At 39.6% G+C, this 16,503-nt stretch overlaps 1 long non-coding RNA gene and 24 other non-coding genes across 25 annotated transcripts; 1 reads left to right on the forward strand and 24 right to left on the reverse strand.

The window, feature by feature from the left end:
• Nucleotides 1–1,677: 1,677 nt before the first annotated feature.
• Nucleotides 1,678–1,749, reverse strand: TRNAE-CUC (transfer RNA glutamic acid (anticodon CUC)). The gene has a single exon. It is a non-coding gene; the product is annotated as a tRNA-Glu (tRNA).
• A 1,803-nt stretch (nucleotides 1,750–3,552) lies between these two features.
• TRNAE-CUC (transfer RNA glutamic acid (anticodon CUC)) lies at nucleotides 3,553–3,624 on the reverse strand. The gene has a single exon. It is a non-coding gene; the product is annotated as a tRNA-Glu (tRNA).
• A 506-nt stretch (nucleotides 3,625–4,130) lies between these two features.
• TRNAE-CUC (transfer RNA glutamic acid (anticodon CUC)) lies at nucleotides 4,131–4,202 on the reverse strand. Its single transcript has one exon. It is a non-coding gene; the product is annotated as a tRNA-Glu (tRNA).
• Nucleotides 4,203–4,710: 508 nt separating this feature from the next.
• Nucleotides 4,711–4,782, reverse strand: TRNAE-CUC (transfer RNA glutamic acid (anticodon CUC)). Its single transcript has one exon. It is a non-coding gene; the product is annotated as a tRNA-Glu (tRNA).
• A 528-nt stretch (nucleotides 4,783–5,310) lies between these two features.
• LOC146738551 (uncharacterized) lies at nucleotides 5,311–6,014 on the forward strand. Its single transcript, XR_014930554.1, has 2 exons — nucleotides 5,311–5,349; nucleotides 5,841–6,014. It is a non-coding gene; the product is annotated as an uncharacterized LOC146738551 (long non-coding RNA).
• An 812-nt stretch (nucleotides 6,015–6,826) lies between these two features.
• On the reverse strand, nucleotides 6,827–6,898 carry TRNAE-CUC (transfer RNA glutamic acid (anticodon CUC)). The gene has a single exon. It is a non-coding gene; the product is annotated as a tRNA-Glu (tRNA).
• A 218-nt stretch (nucleotides 6,899–7,116) lies between these two features.
• Nucleotides 7,117–7,188, reverse strand: TRNAE-UUC (transfer RNA glutamic acid (anticodon UUC)). Its single transcript has one exon. It is a non-coding gene; the product is annotated as a tRNA-Glu (tRNA).
• A 214-nt stretch (nucleotides 7,189–7,402) lies between these two features.
• Nucleotides 7,403–7,474, reverse strand: TRNAE-CUC (transfer RNA glutamic acid (anticodon CUC)). Its single transcript has one exon. It is a non-coding gene; the product is annotated as a tRNA-Glu (tRNA).
• A 721-nt stretch (nucleotides 7,475–8,195) lies between these two features.
• On the reverse strand, nucleotides 8,196–8,267 carry TRNAE-UUC (transfer RNA glutamic acid (anticodon UUC)). The gene has a single exon. It is a non-coding gene; the product is annotated as a tRNA-Glu (tRNA).
• Nucleotides 8,268–8,485: 218 nt separating this feature from the next.
• TRNAE-UUC (transfer RNA glutamic acid (anticodon UUC)) lies at nucleotides 8,486–8,557 on the reverse strand. Its single transcript has one exon. It is a non-coding gene; the product is annotated as a tRNA-Glu (tRNA).
• Nucleotides 8,558–9,583: 1,026 nt separating this feature from the next.
• On the reverse strand, nucleotides 9,584–9,655 carry TRNAE-CUC (transfer RNA glutamic acid (anticodon CUC)). Its single transcript has one exon. It is a non-coding gene; the product is annotated as a tRNA-Glu (tRNA).
• Nucleotides 9,656–9,875: 220 nt separating this feature from the next.
• Nucleotides 9,876–9,947, reverse strand: TRNAE-CUC (transfer RNA glutamic acid (anticodon CUC)). Its single transcript has one exon. It is a non-coding gene; the product is annotated as a tRNA-Glu (tRNA).
• A 218-nt stretch (nucleotides 9,948–10,165) lies between these two features.
• Nucleotides 10,166–10,237, reverse strand: TRNAE-CUC (transfer RNA glutamic acid (anticodon CUC)). Its single transcript has one exon. It is a non-coding gene; the product is annotated as a tRNA-Glu (tRNA).
• A 503-nt stretch (nucleotides 10,238–10,740) lies between these two features.
• Nucleotides 10,741–10,812, reverse strand: TRNAE-CUC (transfer RNA glutamic acid (anticodon CUC)). The gene has a single exon. It is a non-coding gene; the product is annotated as a tRNA-Glu (tRNA).
• A 720-nt stretch (nucleotides 10,813–11,532) lies between these two features.
• TRNAE-UUC (transfer RNA glutamic acid (anticodon UUC)) lies at nucleotides 11,533–11,604 on the reverse strand. The gene has a single exon. It is a non-coding gene; the product is annotated as a tRNA-Glu (tRNA).
• A 505-nt stretch (nucleotides 11,605–12,109) lies between these two features.
• TRNAE-CUC (transfer RNA glutamic acid (anticodon CUC)) lies at nucleotides 12,110–12,181 on the reverse strand. The gene has a single exon. It is a non-coding gene; the product is annotated as a tRNA-Glu (tRNA).
• Nucleotides 12,182–12,399: 218 nt separating this feature from the next.
• On the reverse strand, nucleotides 12,400–12,471 carry TRNAE-UUC (transfer RNA glutamic acid (anticodon UUC)). Its single transcript has one exon. It is a non-coding gene; the product is annotated as a tRNA-Glu (tRNA).
• A 214-nt stretch (nucleotides 12,472–12,685) lies between these two features.
• On the reverse strand, nucleotides 12,686–12,757 carry TRNAE-CUC (transfer RNA glutamic acid (anticodon CUC)). Its single transcript has one exon. It is a non-coding gene; the product is annotated as a tRNA-Glu (tRNA).
• A 509-nt stretch (nucleotides 12,758–13,266) lies between these two features.
• TRNAE-CUC (transfer RNA glutamic acid (anticodon CUC)) lies at nucleotides 13,267–13,338 on the reverse strand. Its single transcript has one exon. It is a non-coding gene; the product is annotated as a tRNA-Glu (tRNA).
• A 508-nt stretch (nucleotides 13,339–13,846) lies between these two features.
• On the reverse strand, nucleotides 13,847–13,918 carry TRNAE-UUC (transfer RNA glutamic acid (anticodon UUC)). The gene has a single exon. It is a non-coding gene; the product is annotated as a tRNA-Glu (tRNA).
• A 214-nt stretch (nucleotides 13,919–14,132) lies between these two features.
• Nucleotides 14,133–14,204, reverse strand: TRNAE-CUC (transfer RNA glutamic acid (anticodon CUC)). Its single transcript has one exon. It is a non-coding gene; the product is annotated as a tRNA-Glu (tRNA).
• A 509-nt stretch (nucleotides 14,205–14,713) lies between these two features.
• Nucleotides 14,714–14,785, reverse strand: TRNAE-CUC (transfer RNA glutamic acid (anticodon CUC)). Its single transcript has one exon. It is a non-coding gene; the product is annotated as a tRNA-Glu (tRNA).
• Nucleotides 14,786–15,293: 508 nt separating this feature from the next.
• On the reverse strand, nucleotides 15,294–15,365 carry TRNAE-UUC (transfer RNA glutamic acid (anticodon UUC)). Its single transcript has one exon. It is a non-coding gene; the product is annotated as a tRNA-Glu (tRNA).
• Nucleotides 15,366–15,579: 214 nt separating this feature from the next.
• TRNAE-CUC (transfer RNA glutamic acid (anticodon CUC)) lies at nucleotides 15,580–15,651 on the reverse strand. Its single transcript has one exon. It is a non-coding gene; the product is annotated as a tRNA-Glu (tRNA).
• A 218-nt stretch (nucleotides 15,652–15,869) lies between these two features.
• TRNAE-UUC (transfer RNA glutamic acid (anticodon UUC)) lies at nucleotides 15,870–15,941 on the reverse strand. Its single transcript has one exon. It is a non-coding gene; the product is annotated as a tRNA-Glu (tRNA).
• Nucleotides 15,942–16,503: the final 562 nt, after the last annotated feature.

Here is a 16,503-nt window from a genome sequence, read left to right on the forward strand (position 1 = left end):
ATTTATATCTTTTAATTAAATTGTCTATGAGAATTTCGTACAAGCTGCGATGTTCAACTGACCAGGAATATAAAACTGGTGTTCCCATACCGGGAAGTGAACCCGGGCCTTGGCGGTGAGAACGTCAAATCCTAACCACTAGACCATATGGCATGTTGACGTATGAAGGCGTTTCCTATTTATCGGGAACACATAAGTAAGGCATATAATCTGATACTTGTGACGTGACATGAACTGAATGTCGAGTACTATATATATTCTCTTGTAATAAAGCCAACAAATACGAGAGGCCAATTTATATCTTTTAATTAAATTGTCTATGAGAATGTTGTACAAGCTGCGATGATCAACTGACCAGGAATATAAAACAGGTGTTCCCACACCGAGAACTGAACATATAATCGGATATTAAGGCATATAATCGGATACTTGTGACGTGACATGAACAGAATGTCGAGTATTATATATTCTCTTCTGATGAGCCAACAAATACGAGAGGCCAATTTATATCTTTTAATTAAATTGTCTATGAGAATTTTGTACAAGCTGCGATGTTCAACTGACCAGGAATTTAAAACTGGTGTTCCCACACCGGGAAATGAATCCGGGACATGGCGGTGAGAGCGCCAAATCCTGACCACTAGACCATATGGGATGTTGTCGTATGAAGGCGTTTCCTATGTATCGGGAACACATAAGTAAGGCATATAATCGGATACTTGTGACGTGACATGAACTGTATGTGGAGTATTATATATTCACTTGTAATAAGGCAACAAATGCGAGAGACCAATTTATATCTTTTAATTAAATTATCTCAGAGAATGTCATACAAGCTGCGATGTTCAACTGACCAGGAATCTAAAACTGGTGTTCCAATACCGGGAATTGAACCCGGGCCTTGGCGGTGAGAGCTCCAAATCCTAACCACTAGACCATATGGGACGTTGACGTATGAAGGCGTTTCCTATTTATCGGGAACACATAAGTAAGGCATATAATCCGATACTTGTGACGTGACATGAACTGTATGTCGAGTACTATATATATTCTCTTGTAATCAAGCCAACAAATACGAGAGGCCAATTTATATCTTTTAATTAAATTGTCTATGAGAATGTTGTACGAGCTGCGATGATCAACTGACCAGGAATATAAAACAGGTGTTCCCACACCAAGAACTGAACATAACCGAGAACTGAACATATAATCGGATATTAAGGCATATAATCGGATACTTGTGACGTGACATGAACTGAATGTCGAGTATTATATATTCTCTTCTGATGAGCCAACAAATACGAGAGGCCAATTTATATCTTTTAATTAAATTGTCTATTAGAATTTTGTACAAGCTGCGATGTTCAACTGACCAGGAATCTAAAACAGGTGTTCCCACACCGGAATTGAACCCGGGCCTTGGCGGTGAAAGCGCCAAATCCTAACCACTAGACCATATGGGACGATGACATTTGAAGGCGTTTCCTATTTATCGGGAAAACACAAGTATGGCATGCAATCGGATACTTCTGACATGAACTACACGTCGTGTATTACATATTCTCTTGTAATCAAGCCAACAAATACGAGAGGCGAATTTATATCTTTTAATTAAATTGTCTATGAGAATTTTGTACAAGCTGCGATGTTCAACTGACCAGGAATATAAAACTGGTGTTCCCATACCGGGAATTGAACCCGGGCCTTGGCGGTGAGAGCGCCAAATCCTAACCACTAGACCATATGGGATGTTGACGTATGAAGGCGTTTCCTATTTATCGGGAACACATAAGTAAGGCATATAATCTGATACTTGTGACGTGACATGAACTGAATGTCGAGTACTATATATATTCTCTTGTAATAAAGCCAACAAATACGAGATGCCAATTTATATCTTTTAATTAAATTGTCTATGAGAATGTTGTACAAGCTGCGACGATCAACTGACCAGGAATATAAAACAGGTGTTCCCACTCCGAGAACAGAACATATAATTGGATATTAAGGCATATAATCGGATACTTGTGACGTGACATGAACAGAATGTCGAGTATTATATATTCTCTTCTGATGAGCCAACAAATACGAGTGGCCAATTTATATCTTTTAATTAAATTGTCTATGAGAATTTTGTACAAGCTGCGATGTTCAACTGACCAGGAATCTAAAACAGGTGTTCCCACACTGGAAATTGAACCCAGGCCTTAGCGGTGAAAGGGCCAAATCCTAACCACTAGACCATATGGGACGATGATATTTGAAGGCGTTTCCTATTTATCGGGAAAACATAAGTAAGGCATATAATCTGATACTTGTGACGTGACATGAACTGAATGTCGAGTATTATATATTCTCTTGTGATCGAGCCAATAAATACGAGAGGCCAATTTATATCTTTTAATTAAATTGTCTATGAGAATTTTGTACAAGCTGCGATGTTCAACTGACCAGGAATATAAAACTGGTGTTCCCACACCGGGAAATGAACCCGGGTCATGGTGGTGAGAGCGCGAAATCATGACCACTAGACCATATGGGACGTTGTCGTATGAAGGCGTTTCCTATTTATCGGGAACACATAAGTAAGGCATATAATCGGATACTTGTGACGTGACATATACTGAATGTTGAGTATTGTATATACAATTGTAATAAGGCAACAAATGCGAGAGACCAATTTATATCTTTTAATTAAATTGTCTATGAGAATTTCGTACAAGCTGCGATGTTCAACTGACCAGGAATATAAAACTGGTGTTCCCATACCGGGAATTGAACCCGGGCCTTGGCGGTGAGAACGTCAAATCCTAACCACTAGACCATATGGCATGTTGACGTATGAAGGCGTTTCCTATTTATCGGGAACACATAAGTAAGGCATATAATCTGATACTTGTGACGTGACATGAACTGAATGTCGAGTACTATATATATTCTCTTGTAATAAAGCCAACAAATACGAGAGGCCAATTTATATCTTTTAATTAAATTGTCTATGAGAATGTTGTACAAGCTGCGATGATCAACTGACCAGGAATATAAAACAGGTGTTCCCACACCGAGAACTGAACATATAATCGGATATTAAGGCATATAATCGGATACTTGTGACGTGACATGAACAGAATGTCGAGTATTATATATTCTCTTCTGATGAGCCAACAAATACGAGAGGCCAATTTATATCTTTTAATTAAATTGTCTATGAGAATTTTGTACAAGCTGCGATGTTCAACTGACCAGGAATTTAAAACTGGTGTTCCCACACCATGAAATGAATCCGGGACATGGCGGTGAGAGCGCCAAATCCTGACCACTAGACCATATGGGATGTTGTCGTATGAAGGCGTTTCCTATGTATCGGGAACACATAAGTAAGGCATATAATCGGATACTTGTGACGTGACATGAACTGTATGTGGAGTATTATATATTCACTTGTAATAAGGCAACAAATGCGAGAGACCAATTTATATCTTTTAATTAAATTATCTCTGAGAATGTCATACAAGCTGCGATGTTCAACTGACCAGGAATCTAAAACTGGTGTTCCCATACCGGGAATTGAACCCGGGCCTTGGCGGTGAGAGCGCCAAATCCTAACCACTAGACCACATGGGACGTTGACGTATGAAGGCGTTTCCTATTTATCGGGAACACATAAGTAAGGCATATAATCCGATACTTGTGACGTGACATGAACTGTATGTCGAGTACTATATATATTCTCTTGTAATCAAGCCAACAAATACGAGAGGCCAATTTATATCTTTTAATTAAATTGTCTATGAGAATTTTGTACAAGCTGCGATGTTCAACTGACCAGGAATCTAAAACAGGTGTTCCCACACCGGAATTGAACCCGGGCCTTGGCGGTGAAAGCGCCAAATCCTAACCACTAGACCATATGGGACGATGACATTTGAAGGCGTTTCCTATTTATCGGGAAAACACAAGTATGCCATGCAATCGGATACTTCTGACATGAACTACACGTCGTGTATTACATATTCTCTTGTAATCAAGCCAACAAATACGAGAGGCCAATTTATATCTTTTAATTAAATTGTCTATGAGAATTTTGTACAAGCTGCGATGTTCAACTGACCAGGAATATAAAACTGGTGTTCCCACACCGGGAATTGAACCCGGGCCTTGGCGGTGAGAGCGCCAAATCCTAACCACTAGACCATATGGGATGTTGACGTATGAAGGCGTTTCCTATTTATCGGGAAAACATAAGTAAGGCATATAATCGGATACTTGTGACGTGACATGAACTGAATGTCGAGTATTATATATTCACTTGTGATCGAGCCAACAAATACGAGAGGCCAATTTATAACTTTTAATTAAATTGTCTATGAGAATTTTGTACAAGCTGCGATGTTCAACTGACCAGGAATATAAAACTGGTGTTCCCACACCGGGAAATGAATCGGGTCATGGCGGTGAGAGCGCCAAATCCTGACCACTAGACCATATGGGACGTTGTCGTATGAAGGCGTTTCATATGTATCGGGAACACATAAGTAAGGCATATAATCGGATACTTGTGACGTGACATGAACTGAATGTGGAGTATGATATATTCACTTGTAATAAGGCAACAAATGCGAGAGACCAATTTATATCTTTTAATTAAATTATCTCTGAGAATGTCATACAAGCTGCGATGTTCAACTGACTAGGAATCTAAAACAGGTGTTCCCACACCGGGAATTGAACCCGGGCCTTGGCGGTGAGAGCGCCAAATCCTAACCACTAGACCATATGGGACGTTGACGTATGAAGGCGTTTCCTATTTATCGGGAACACATAAGTAAGGCATATAATCTGATACTTGTGACGTGACATGAACTGAATGTCGAGTATTAGATATTCTCTTGTGATCGAGCCAACAAATACGAGAGGCCAATTTATATCTTTTAATTAAATTGTCTATGAGAATGTTGTACAAGCTGCGATGATCAACTGACCAGGAATATAAAACAGGTGTTCCCACACCCAATCTGATTAAAATCTGATGTAGTGTACGGGCTTTAATTATTTTGGCTATAAACTTATTTTAATTTTATTTTTTATTACTTATGTTATTAATGCCCTTTTATCTCATTATTTTACTTTGATTTTGATTTTGTGATTTTTTTTTAATTCCGCCCTACCTACATCTGATCCGACGCCTATGTAACGAGATTTCAACGAGACCCACTATCGACGATTTTAGTCAACGAATCACATACCTCCTTTTATAGCGCACATGATGACGTCACCGGGTGGCAAACACACTCAAATAAAATGGCGAATTTTACCGACGTTAGCGACCGTGAATAACACGGCTTTTCGGTAAGTTTATCATTGTCAAATGCAACGAAAGTCATTTTATGTTAATATTGTGACTCGAATGGTTCGACTTTAGATCGTTATTCCGCATAGTTATTCTGGGAGTGTTGATTTTTGTTTCCACCGGTTCGACCGAACACCATTGTCTTTTTCCAGTCGCCTGCCCTGGAGACGGGTGATGTTTTGTTTGACGATCGGGCCAAAATCGTCTACGGTATTGAAGCTGTAAATATTCATCAAATTGTATCAACATTTTGTACATTATACAATAACTCTTTATTAAAGTAATTGAGCTGATTTAGACTGGAATAAAATATTTTTTATTTGGAACACATCGCAATTGATCAGGAAATATTTGTTTGCTCCAATTTTCTGCGTCGATGCCGTGGGCCGGTGACCGTTATACAATTTAAAATCAGTTTGCATTGTTTACTATAGCTGTTTACAGTGTTCTAATCATTACGATTTACTTATTTTTGTTGCTTCCATTCTAGATAATTATGCTCAGTGATGTAAAATTGAAGCGATGACTGAATGAACGAACCTTGGCTGGCGAAGATGTATCTGGAAGTGTACACATTTGTTGGAAGTGAAAAAAATATTCAATGTAATGAGAAAAATTGTAAAATGCTGTGGAATTTCTTTTGCAAATAAAAATATACTAGCAATTTTCTATTAATGGTTTATTCAAGTGGGCAAAATATGATGTACAGAAAGATTGCCCGTATACACTGAAAAGTAAGCAACCGACAGCCTGTATAAAAGGGGGGCTGTGATTGGCTGTTACTTACGCGAGACTTGAACGGGACTTACATAGGCGTCGGATCAGATGTAGGTAGGGCGGAATTAAAAAAAAATCTCAAAATCAAAGTAAAATAATAAAATAAAAGGGCATTAATAACAAATATAATAAAAAATAAAATTAAAATAAGTTTATAGTCAAAATAATCAAAGCCCGTACACTACATCAGATTTTAATCAGATTGTCCCACACCGAGAACTGAACATATAATCGGATATTAAGGCATATAATCGGATACTTGTGACGTGACATGAACTGAATGTCGAGTATTATATATTCACTTGTAATAAGGCAACAAATGCGAGAGACCAATTTATATCTTTTAATTAAATTGTCTATGAGTATTTTGTACAAGCTGCGATGTTCAACTGACCAGGAATATAAAACTGGTGTTCCCATACGGGGAATTAAACCCGGGCCTTGGCGGTGAAAGCGCCAAATCCTAACCACTAGACCATATGGGACGATGACATTTGAAGGCGTTTCCTATTTATCGGGAAAACACAAGTATGGCATGCAATCGGATATTTCTGACATGAACTAAACGTCGTGTATTACTTATTCTCTTGTAATCAAGCCAACAAATACGAGAGGCCAATTTACATCATTTAATTAAATTGTCTATGAGAATTTTGTACAAGCTGCGATGTTCAACTGACCAGGAATATAAAACTGGGGTTCCCATACCGGGAATTGAACCCGGGCCTTGGCGGTGAGAGCGCCAAATCCTAACCACTAGACCATATGGCATGTTGACGTATGAAGGCGTTACCTATTTATCAGGAACACATAAGTAAGGCATATAATCGGATACTTGTGACGTGACATGAACTGAATGTCGAGTATTATATATTCTCTTCTGATGAGACAACAAATACGAGAGGCCAATTTATATCTTTTAATTAAATTGTCTGTGAGAATTTTGTACAAGCTGCGATGTTCAACTGACCAGGAATCTAAAACAGGTGTTCCCACACCGGGAATTGAACCCGGGCCTTGGCGGTGAAAGCGCCAAATCCTAACCACTAGACCATATGGGACGATGACATTTGAAGGCGTTTCCTATTTATCGGGAAAACACAAGTATGGCATGCAATCGGATACTTCTGACATGAACTGCACGTCGTGTATTACATATTCTCTTGTAATCAAGCCAACAAATACGAGAGGCCAATTTATATCATTTAATTAAATTATCTATGAGAATTTTGTACAAGCTGCGATGTTCAACTGACCAGGAATATAAAACTGGTGTTCCCATACCGGGAATTGAACCCGGGCCATGGCGGTGAGAGCGCGAAATCATGACCACTAGACCATATGGGACGTTGACGTATGAAGGCGTTTCCTATTTATCGGGAACACATAAGTAAGGCATATAATCGGATACTTGTGACGTGACATGAACTGAATGTCGAGTATTATATATTCTCTTGTGATCGAGCCAACAAATACGAGAGGCCAATTTATAACTTTTAATTAAATTGTCTATGAGAATTTTGTACAAGCTGCGATGTTCAACTGACCAGGAATATAAAACTGGTGTTCCCACACCGGGAAATGAATCCGGGTCATGGCGGTGAGAGCGCCAAATCCTAACCACTAGACCATATGGGACGTTGACTTATGAAGGCGTTTCCTATTTATCGGGAACACATAAGTAAGGCATATAATCTGATACTTGTGACGTGACACGAACTGAATGTCGAGTACTATATATATTCTCTTGTAATCAAGCCAACAAATACGAGAGGCCAATTTATATCTTTTAATTAAATTGTCTATGAGAATGTTGTACAAGCTGCCATGATCAACTGACCAGGAATATAAAACAGGTGTTCCCACACCGAGAACTGAACATATAATCGAATATTAAGGCATATAATCGGATCCTTATGACGTGACATGAACTGAATGTCGAGTATTATATATTCTCTTCTGATGAGACAACAAATACGAGAGGCCAATTTATATCTTTTAATTAAATTGTCTGTGAGAATTTTGTACAAGCTGCGATGTTCAACTGACCAGGAATCTAAAACAGGTGTTCCCACACCGGGAATTGAACCCGGGCCTTGGCGGTGAAAGCGCCAAATCCTAACCACTAGACCATATGGGACGATGACATTTGAAGGCGTTTCCTATTTATCGGGAACACATAAGTAAGGCATATAATCGGATACTTGTGACGTGACATGAACTGAATGTCGAGTATTATATATTCTCTTCTGATGAGACAACAAATACGAGAGGCCAATTTATATCTTTTAATTAAATTGTCTGTGAGAATTTTGTACAAGCTGCGATGTTCAACTGACCAGGAATCTAAAACAGGTGTTCCCACACCGGGAATTGAACCCGGGCCTTGGCGGTGAAAGCGCCAAATCCTAACCACTAGACCATATGGGACGATGACATTTGAAGGCGTTTCCTATTTATCGGGAAAACACAAGTATGGCATGCAATCGGATACTTCTGACATGAACTGCACGTCGTGTATTACATATTCTCTTGTAATCAAGCCAACAAATACGAGAGGCCAATTTATATCATTTAATTAAATTGTCTATGAGAATTTTGTACAAGCTGCGATGTTCAACTGACCAGGAATATAAAACTGGTGTTCCCACACCGGAAATTGAACCCGGGCCATGGCGGTGAGAGCGCGAAATCATGACCACTAGACCATATGGGATGTTGACGTATGAAGGCGTTTCCTATTTATCGGGAAAACATAAGTAAGGCATATAATCGGATACTTGTGACGTGACATGAACTGAATGTCGAGTATTATATATTCTCTTGTGATCGAGCCAACAAATACGAGAGGCCAATTTATAACTTTTAATTAAATTGTCTATGAGAATGTTGTACAAGCTGCTATGTTCAACTGACCAGGAATATAAAACTGGTGTTCCCACACCAGGAAATGAATCCGGGTCATGGCGGTGAGAGCGCCAAATCCTAACCACTAGACCATATGGGACGTTGACGTATGAAGGCATTTCCTATTTATCGGGAACACATAAGTAAGGCATATAATCTGATACTTGTGACGTGACATGAACTGAATGTCGAGTACTATATATATTCTCTTGTAATCAAGCCAACAAATACGAGAGGCCAATTTATATCTTTTAATTAAATTGTCTATGAGAATGTTGTACAAGCTGCGATGATCAACTGACCAGGAATATAAAACAGGTGTTCCCACACCGAGAACTGAACATAACCGAGAACTGAACATATAATCGGATATTAAGGCATATAATCGGATACTTGTGACGTGACATGAACTGAATTGTCGAGTATTATATATTCTCTTGTGATCGAGCCAACAAATACGAGAGGCCAATTTATATCTTTTAATTAAATTGTCTATGAGAATTTTGTACAAGCTGCGATGTTCAACTGACCAGGAATATAAAACTGGTGTTCCCACACCGGGAATTGAACCAGGGCCTTGGCGGTGAGAGCGCCAAATCCTAACCACTAGACCATATGGGATGTTGACGTATGAAGGTGTTTCCTATTTATCGGGAACACATAAGTAAGGCATATAATCGGATACTTGTGACGTGACATGAACTGAATTGTCGAGTATTATATATTCTCTTGTGATCGAGCCAACAAATACGAGAGGCCAATTTATATCTTTTAATTAAATTGTCTATGAGAATTTTGTACAAGCTGCGATGTTCAACTGACCAGGAATATAAAACTGGTGTTCCCACACCGGGAAATGAACCCGGGTCATGGCGGTGAGAGCGCCAAATCCTGACCACTAGACCATATGGGACGTTGTCGTATGAAGGCGTTTCCTATTTATCGGGAACACGTAAGTAAGGCATATAATCGGATACTTGTGACGTGACATGAACTGAATGTCGAGTATTATATATTCACTTGTAATAAGGCAACAAATGCGAGAGACCAATTTATATCTTTTAATTAAATTGTCTCTGAGAATTTCATACAAGCTGCGATGTTCAACTGACCAGGAATCTAAAACAGGTGTTCCCACGCCGGGAATTGAACCCGGGCCTTGGCGGTGAGAGCGCCAAATCCTAACCACTAGACCATATGGGACGTTGTCGTATGAAGGCGTTTCCTATTTATCGGGAACACATAAGTAAGGCATATTTTCTGATACTTGTGACGTGACATGAACTGAATGTCGATATTATATATTCACTTGTAATAAGGCAACAAATGCGAGAGACCAATTTATATCTTTTAATTAAATTGTCTATGAGTATTTTGTACAAGCTGCGATGTTCAACTGACCAGGAATATAAAACTGGTGTTCCCATACGGGGAATTAAACCCGGGCCTCGGCGGTGAAAGCGCCAAATCCTAACCACTAGACCATATGGGACGATGACATTTGAAGGCGTTTCCTATTTATCGGGAAAACACAAGTATGGCATGCAATCGGATATTTCTGACATGAACTAAACGTCGTGTATTACATATTCTCTTGTAATCAAGCCAACAAATACGAGAGGCCAATTTATATCTTTTAATTAAATTGTCTATGAGAATTTTGTACAAGCTGCGATGTTCAACTGACCAGGAATATAAAACTGGTGTTCCCACACCGGGAAATGAACCCGGGTCATGGCGGTGAGAGCGCCAAATCCTGACCACTAGACCATATGGGACGTTGTCGTATGAAGGCGTTTCCTATTTATCGGGAACACGTAAGTAAGGCATATAATCGGATACTTGTGACGTGACACGAACTGAATGTCGAGTACTATATATATTCTCTTGTAATCAAGCCAACAAATACGAGAGGCCAATTTATATCTTTTAATTAAATTGTCTATGAGAATGTTGTACAAGCTGCCATGATCAACTGACCAGGAATATAAAACAGGTGTTCCCACACCGAGAACTGAACATATAATCGGATATTAAGGCATATAATCGGATCCTTGTGACGTGACATGAACTGAATGTCGAGTATTATATATTCTCTTCTGATGAGACAACAAATACGAGAGGCCAATTTATATCTTTTAATTAAATTGTCTGTGAGAATTTTGTACAAGCTGCGATGTTCAACTGACCAGGAATCTAAAACAGGTGTTCCCACATCGGGAATTGAACCCGGGCCATGGCGGTGAAAGCGCCAAATCCTAACCACTAGACCATATGGGACGATGACATTTGAAGGCGTTTCCTATTTATCGGGAACACATAAGTAAGGCATATAATCGGATACTTGTGACGTGACATGAACTGAATGTCGAGTATTATATATTCTCTTCTGATGAGACAACAAATACGAGAGGCCAATTTATATCTTTTAATTAAATTGTCTGTGAGAATTTTGTACAAGCTGCGATGTTCAACTGACCAGGAATCTAAAACAGGTGTTCCCACACCGGGAATTGAACCCGGGCCTTGGCGGTGAAAGCGCCAAATCCTAACCACTAGACCATATGGGACGATGACATTTGAAGGCGTTTCCTATTTATCGGGAAAACACAAGTATGGCATGCAATCGGATACTTCTGACATGAACTGCACGTCGTGTATTACATATTCTCTTGTAATCAAGCCAACAAATACGAGAGGCCAATTTATATCATTTAATTAAATTGTCTATGAGAATTTTGTACAAGCTGCGATGTTCAACTGACCAGGAATATAAAACTGGTGTTCCCACACCGGAAATTGAACCCGGGCCATGGCGGTGAGAGCGCGAAATCATGACCACTAGACCATATGGGATGTTGACGTATGAAGGCGTTTCCTATTTATCGGGAAAACATAAGTAAGGCATATAATCGGATACTTGTGACGTGACATGAACTGAATGTCGAGTATTATATATTCTCTTGTAATCAAGCCAACAAATACGAGAGGCCAATTTATATCATTTTATTAAATTGTCTATGAGAATTTTGTACAAGCTGCGATGTTCAACTGACCAGGAATATAAAACTGGGGTTCCCATACCGGGAATTGAACCCGGGCCTTGGCGGTGAGAGCGCCAAATCCTAACCACTAGACCATATGGGATGTTGACGTATGAAGGCGTTTCCTATTTATCGGAAACACATATGTAAAGCATATAATCGGATACTTGTGACGTGACATGAACTGAATGTCGAGTATTATATATTCTCTTCTGATGAGACAACAAATACGAGAGGCCAATTTATATCTTTTAATTAAATTGTCTGTGAGAATTTTGTACAAGCTGCGATGTTCAACTGACCAGGAATCTAAAACAGGTGTTCCCACACCGGGAATTGAACCCGGGCCTTGGCGGTGAAAGCGCCAAATCCTAACCACTAGACCATATGGGACGATGACATTTGAAGGCGTTTCCTATTTATCGGGAAAACACAAGTATGGCATGCAATCGGATACTTCTGACATGAACTGCACGTCGTGTATTACATATTCTCTTGTAATCAAGCCAACAAATACGAGAGGCCAATTTATATCATTTAATTAAATTGTCTATGAGAATTTTGTACAAGCTGCGATGTTCAACTGACCAGGAATATAAAACTGGTGTTCCCACACCGGGAATTGAACCCGGGCCATGGCGGTGAGAGCGCGAAATCATGACCACTAGACCATATGGGATGTTGACGTATGAAGGCGTTTCCTATTTATCGGGAAAACATAAGTAAGGCATATAATCGGATACTTGTGACGTGACATGAACTGAATGTCGAGTATTATATATTCTCTTGTGATCGAGCCAACAAATACGAGAGGCCAATTTATAACTTTTAATTAAATTGTCTATGAGAATTTTGTACAAGCTGCGATGTTCAACTGACCAGGAATATAAAACTGGTGTTCCCACACCGGGAAATGAATCCGGGTCATGGCGGTGAGAGCGCCAAATCCTGACCACTAGACCATATGGGACGTTGTCGTATGAAGGCGTTTCATATGTATCGGGAACACATAAGTAAGGCATATAATCGGATACTTGTGACGTGACATGAACTGAATGTGGAGTATTATATATTCACTTGTAATAAGGCAACAAATGCGAGAGACCAATTTATATCTTTGAATTAAATTATCTCTGAGAATGTCATACAAGCTGCGATGTTCAACTGACCAGGAATCTAAAACAGGTGTTCCCACACCGGGAATTGAACCCGAGCCTTGGCGTTGAGGGCGCCAAATCCTAACCACTAGACCATATGGGACGTTGACGTATGAAGGCGTTTCCTATTTATCAGGAACACATAAGTAAGGCATATAATCGTATATTTGTGACGTGACATGAACTGAATGTCGAGTATTATATATTCACTTGTAATAAGGCAACAAATGCGAGAGACCAATTTATATCTTTTAATTAAATTGTCTATGAGAATTTTGTACAAGCTGCGATGTTCAACTGACCAGGAATATAAAACTGGTGTTCCCACACCGGGAAATGAACCTTGGTCATGGCGGTGAGAGAGCGAAATCATGACCACTAGGCCATATGGGACGTTGTCCTATGAAGGCGTTTCCTATTTATCGGGAACACATAAGTAAGGCATATAATCGGATACTTGTGACGTGACATGAACTGAATGTCGAGTATTATATATTCTCTTCTGATGAGACAACAAATGTGAGAGGCCAATTTATATCTTTTAATTAAATTGTCTATGAGAATGTTGTACAAGCTGCGATGTTCAACTGACCAGGAATCTAAAACAGGTGTTCTCACACCGGGAATTGAACCCGGGCCTTGGCGGTGAAAGCGCCAAATCCTAACCACTAGACCATATGGGACGATGACATTTGAAGGCGTTTCTTATTTATCGGGAAAACACAAGTATGGCATGCAATCGGATACTTCTGACATGAACTACACGTCGTGTATTACATATTCTCTTGTAATCAAGCCAACAAATACGAGAGGCCAATTTATATCATTTTATTAAATTGTCTATGAGAATTTTGTACAAGCTGCGATGTTCAACTGACCAGGAATATAAAACTGGTGTTCCCACACCGGGAATTGAACCCGGGCCTTGGCGGTGAGAGCGCCAAATCCTAACCACTAGACCATATGGGATGTTGACGTATGAAGGCATTTCCTATTTATCGGGAACACATAAGTAAGGCATATAATCGGATACTTGTGACGTGACATGAACTGAATGTCGAGTATTATATATTCTCTTCTGATCGAGCCAACAAATACGAGAGGCCAATTTATAACTTTTAATTAAATTGTCTATGAGAATTTTGTACAAGCTGCGATGTTCAACTGACCAGGAATATAAAACTGGTGTTCCCACACCGGGAAATGAATCCGGGTCATGGCGGTGAGAGCGCCAAATCCTGACCACTAGACCATATGGGACGTTGTCGTATGAAGGCGTTTCATATGTATCGGGAACACATAAGTAAGGCATATAATCGGATACTTGTGACGTGACATGAACTGAATGTGGAGTATTATATATTCACTTGTAATAAGGCAACAAATGCGAGAGACCAATTTATATCTTTGAATTAAATTATCTCTGAGAATGTCATACAAGCTGCGATGTTCAACTGACCAGGAATCTAAAACAGGTGTTCCCACACCGGGAATTGAACCCGGGCCTTGGCGGTGAGGGCGCCAAATCCTAACCACTAGACCATATGGGACGTTGACGTATGAAGGCGTTTCCTATTTATCAGGAACACATAAGTAAGGCATATAATCGTATATTTGTGACGTGACATGAACTGAATGTCGAGTATTATATATTCACTTGTAATAAGGCAACAAATGCGAGAGACCAATTTATATCTTTTAATTAAATTGTCTATGAGAATTTTGTACAAGCTGCGATGTTCAACTGACCAGGAATATAAAACTGGTGTTCCCACACCGGGAAATGAACCTTGGTCATGGCGGTGAGAGAGCGAAATCATGACCACTAGGCCATATGGGACGTTGTCCTATGAAGGCGTTTCCTATTTATCGGGAACACATAAGTAAGGCATATAATCGGATACTTGTGACGTGACATGAACTGAATGTCGAGTATTATATATTCTCTTCTGATGAGACAACAAATGTGAGAGGCCAATTTATATCTTTTAATTAAATTGTCTATGAGAATTTTGTACAAGCTGCGATGTTCAACTGACCAGGAATCTAAAACAGGTGTTCTCACACCGGGAATTGAACCCGGGCCTTGGCGGTGAAAGCGCCAAATCCTAACCACTAGACCATATGGGACGATGACATTTGAAGGCGTTTCTTATTTATCGGGAACATACAAGTATGGCATGCAATCGGATACTTCTGACATGAACTACACGTCGTGTATTACATATTCTCTTGTAATCAAGCCAACAAATACGAGAGGCCAATTTATATCATTTTATTAAATTGTCTATGAGAATTTTGTACAAGCTGCGATGTTCAACTGACCAGGAATATAAAACTGGTGTTCCCACACCGGGAATTGAACCCGGGCCTTGGCGGTGAGAGCGCCAAATCCTAACCACTAGACCATATGGGATGTTGTCGTATGAAGGCATTTCCTATTTATCGGGAACACATAAGTAAGGCATATAATCGGATACTTGTGACGTGACATGAACTGAATGTCGAGTATTATATATTCTCTTCTGATGAGACAACAAATACGAGAGGCCAATTTATATCTTTTAATTAAATTGTCTATGAGAATTTTGTACAAGCTGCGATGTTCAACTGACAAGGAATCTAAAACAGGTGTTCCCACACCGGGAATTGAACCCGGGCCTTGGCGGTGAAAGCGCCAAATCCTAACCACTAGACCATATGGGACGATGACATTTGAAGGCGTTTCCTATTTATCGGGAAAACACAAGTATGGCATGCAATCGGATACTTCTGACATGAACTGCACGTCGTGTATTACATATTCTCTTGTAATCAAGCCAACAAATACGAGAGGCCAATTTATATAATTTAATTAAATTGTCTATGAGAATTTTGTACAAGCTGCGATGTTCAACTGACCAGGAATATAAAACTGGTGTTCCCACACCGGGAAATGAATCCGGGTCATGGCGGTGAGAGCGCCAAATCCTGACCACTAGACCATATGGGACGTTGTCGTATGAAGGCGTTTCATATGTATCGGGAACACATAAGTAAGGCATATAATTGGATACTTGTGACGTGACATGAACTGAATGTCGAGTATTATATATTCTCTTGTGATCGAGCCAACAAATACGAGAGGCCAATTTATAACTTTTAATTAAATTGTCTATGAGAATTTTGTACAAGCTGCGATGTTCAACTGACCAGGAATATAAAACTGGTGTTCCCACACCGGGAAATGAATCCGGGTCATGGCGGTGAGAGCGCCAAATCCTGACCA

This window comes from Saccoglossus kowalevskii, chromosome 9, assembly GCF_978046115.1.
Source record: "Saccoglossus kowalevskii chromosome 9, keSacKowa6.1, whole genome shotgun sequence".
NCBI lineage: Eukaryota > Metazoa > Hemichordata > Enteropneusta > Harrimaniidae > Saccoglossus > Saccoglossus kowalevskii.